Source organism: Medicago sativa, chromosome 4 (assembly GCF_051527215.1).
Source record: "Medicago sativa cultivar Bolivia chromosome 4, Bolivia_mono, whole genome shotgun sequence".
In the NCBI taxonomy this organism is placed as follows: Eukaryota; Viridiplantae; Streptophyta; class Magnoliopsida; order Fabales; family Fabaceae; genus Medicago; species Medicago sativa.
Genome location: NC_140752.1, coordinates 35,188,882 through 35,192,455, shown reverse-complemented (window position 1 = coordinate 35,192,455; position 3,574 = coordinate 35,188,882). Strand labels below are relative to the sequence as shown.

At 31.4% G+C, this 3,574-nt stretch overlaps 1 long non-coding RNA gene across 1 annotated transcript; it reads right to left on the bottom strand.

Moving 5' to 3' along the window:
* Positions 1–2,245: 2,245 nt before the first annotated feature.
* LOC146929015 (uncharacterized) lies at positions 2,246–2,768 on the bottom strand. The gene is made up of 2 exons (XR_015005931.1): positions 2,625–2,768; positions 2,246–2,509 (listed from the first exon to the last, which is right to left on the bottom strand). It is a non-coding gene; the product is annotated as an uncharacterized LOC146929015 (long non-coding RNA).
* Between the last annotated feature and the right edge of the window lie 806 nt (positions 2,769–3,574).

The following is a 3,574-nucleotide window of genomic DNA, read 5'->3' as shown; positions in this document are numbered from 1 at the left end:
AAAGTAAGTAAACTTTGAATTAAGAAAATTTAATTGAGAGAGTGATACCTTTTTCTTAAATTTTCTACACGAGAAATAATTTATTGAATAAACAATGAATTAAGAAAATGTCTGAAAATGACATATATAAAGTTTATAAAATATTGGGGTCTTACACAGAACGTCCCTGCACTTTTCGGGGTTTCCTTCGATTCCTCTCTCTATGAGGTAGAATCCCAGGAATTTCGTTGCCTTGACTTCAAAAGTGCTGGGTTCAGGCGCATGTTATACTGGCGTAAGTGACCGAATAACGTCTTCAGGTGGTCTTTATGATGATATTCTTCGGTTGACTTTATGATCATATCATCAATGTAAACCTCTAGCATATCCCCTATCTCGTCACGAAAGATTTTATTCATCATCCTTTTATAGGTGGCACCTGCGTTCCGCAAAACCAAAAGGCATGACATTGTAGATATAGTTTGCGCCCTTGGTCATGAACGTTGTATGCTTCCTGTCGTCCTTATCCATGGGAATCTGATTGTAACCGAAATAGGCGTCGATGAAGGACATCAGCTTGTATCTAGATGAGTTGTCCACTAGTTTGTCGATGTTGGGAAGTGGATAGGCTTCCTTTGGGTAGGCTTTGTTTAGGTCTGTGTAATCAACGAACATTCGCCACTTTCTGCTTGCCTTCTTCACAAGGAGCACATTAGAGATACACTAAAATTATCTTTCAAGTACAGGTGGCTAATGTAGGAAAATTGGTGGATCAAATTAAAAATATTGCCTGGTTCTAGTTCTTAGGCATAAAGACTCTTTGTATGCTTTTCCTAATTGGTGACATAACCATTGATTTGTTTAAAGTGGATGTAAAACTTCGTTTTCAAGGGTTTGAGTGAGTATCTCTTATGGTCTACGTAATTCAATTTGATTATAAGAAAACGTGTATGAATATGAGTAAAATATTTCTATTAGAGGGACACTTCTGTAGATTAATACTAATGAGATTGTCTAATATGGATTCAGCATAAATTTGGACTCATCCATTTTAGTAAATTCTAATAAAATAATAGTTTTTATCATTATAAAAAAAAATCTTTCTTTTTTTTAACTAGAACCGGTAAATGTTCACCTTTGGACCATTTGTAAAAAGGTACATTCATTAACCCGAAACTCTCTCTCTCTCTCTCTCTCTCTCTCTCTCTCTCTCTCTCTCTCTCTCTCTCTCTCTCTCTCTCTCTCTCTCTCTCATTTGTCCCTTTAAAATACTATGCAAAACTATCATGAATAAATAAAAAGGAAAATTAGATCCAATATCTATTTAATTTTTATATTAATTTACAAATTTTGTCTCTTAAATTATTTTCAAATTTCACGGCAGTCTCTTAAATATTTTTTTTATCTCTTTCTTTATCTCAAATTTTGTCTCTTTCTTTTTATCTCTTAATTTATAAATGTAACACTTTTTTTGCCTTAATTTCTTTTCGTATAATTTTCATACACAAAGTTTGGCAACTTTAGTTCCTTAAAGTCAAAACGTAGTTTTCAAGGCAATGAATTCTTGCTCGCGCAGGTATTCGTTCTAAGGCTCCCCTACCAATTCATTTTGACATCTCGGTAGATCGCTTAGTCCCCGTTCCTCTTGGGCGCTCTATCTAATTACCCAATTAATGACTGGCCGCTTTGATTTTTTGGAACAACTCCATGATGTTAGTAGATCTTTTTAGGAGGCTCCAATGACTATATATAAGACCTATCATATTTGTACAGTACGATGGATTATGTTCATGGACTTGTGGTACCCACTATTTCATTTTTGGGATCACTATCAGCAATGCAGGATTTTAAGATTTCTGCCTCCTTTAAAGGAGCTTAATTCTAGAAAAAGTGGATTTCGTTGAAATTGTTCGTTTAGAAATTTATTAGTGATAAGTATTTGTCTTTCTAATTATATTAAAAAAAATTAATTGTCTTTGCAATTTCTAATTATTTAGAATGGTCAAATATGCATAAATGATTTTCAGCCCTTTTTAAAATTTATCAACCATCATGTGAATTGTGTTAATCACATTTTTAAAATGCATTAACCATATAATTTATTGTCAATTTTATGCTTAAATTTATTCGGACTTTTACCATGTAAATCAATAGATGATCATATTACACATTAACTAAAATATTCTTAACACATATTAGAATCTAACCAGTGCAACACTCGAGCTTTCGACCCAGGGAAAATAAATCAAACTAAACAACAAGCATATTTAAAACAACATCCCAATATTTATTTATTTTTCTACAAACTTCATCCGTAAATTGATACAACAACCTAACACGCCCATATATATATCAACAAAAAAAAAAAACACGCCCATATCATTCATAGAAAATTGTGGCAACGTGCCCCATCAGCATCAGGATGATGGATCCTACTCCCACACTTTTCTACAAGGAGTCTCTTCTTATTCAGACCTATTTCATGGAAAATTGTGGCCACGTGCATAATTCAGACCTATTTCATCTGAAACTATACACAAATACCATATATTAATACAAGAACAACTTAATTATAAATGAAAAACTTCTTCATAATATTGCGCAAATGCAATAACAAAATGGATATTGCAGAGAAGTTCACTTACTTGGATAAAGTTTCGAAGCATTTGCAATGTTCCTTGCTAATGCCTTTGATGAAAAACTCAACAGACAAATAAAGAGAACTACCAAAATAAGAGAGCACTTCTTTGATGCCATTTTTCTTGCTACAATGGACTCAATACATATGGTAATTTATATAATCCAAAATCGGTGGCTGTTGCTTTCCTTTCAAGTAAATAAATCATATTTAATTGGCACTAGTAATAAAGTTTTTACTTTTTTTACGCGGTATAGACTATATTTGCTTTTAAAAAGTGCATGTGCATTATAATATGATTTAGTTACTATTCTTTTCTTCGTTATTATGAATAATTTATTTACTATTTATTAGCATCTCATACACCGGATTTTACAAAGGCCCTTGGATTGGGATCGTTTTTTGAGGTGTTCGGACCGTTTGAACTAAAAATTCAAGGCATAATCCTAAATCAAAAATATTTTGGCACATCCACGTAAATGATAAAATTTAAAAGAGAAATAATAATATTACACCACTTAAATCATTTCACTTTTACATTTTATGATCTATGTATATGTCGAAATAAATTTTATTTAGGTTTATGTCTATACAAGAGTTGCTCCAACGGAATTGTACAATCATTATATATACATAAAAAATATTCTTAACAACCCACTAAAAGAATCCTTAAAATAAATTAAAAAAACCCACTAAAAGAAATGGGGTAAATTTCCCATATGAGTAGTCAAAAGCATAAACATTCTTCCAAGTGTTTCCCATATATAAATATAAATAAATATATATATATATATATATATATATATATATATATATTATAATCTTAACAACCCACTAAAAAAAGTGGGGTAAATTTCTCATACGAGTAGTCAAAAGCATAAAGATTCGTCACCTAAAAAGTTTAGTAGAGTTAGGTTTTATGAGCTCACAAGAATCAGAGAATATTTCAAGATTCAT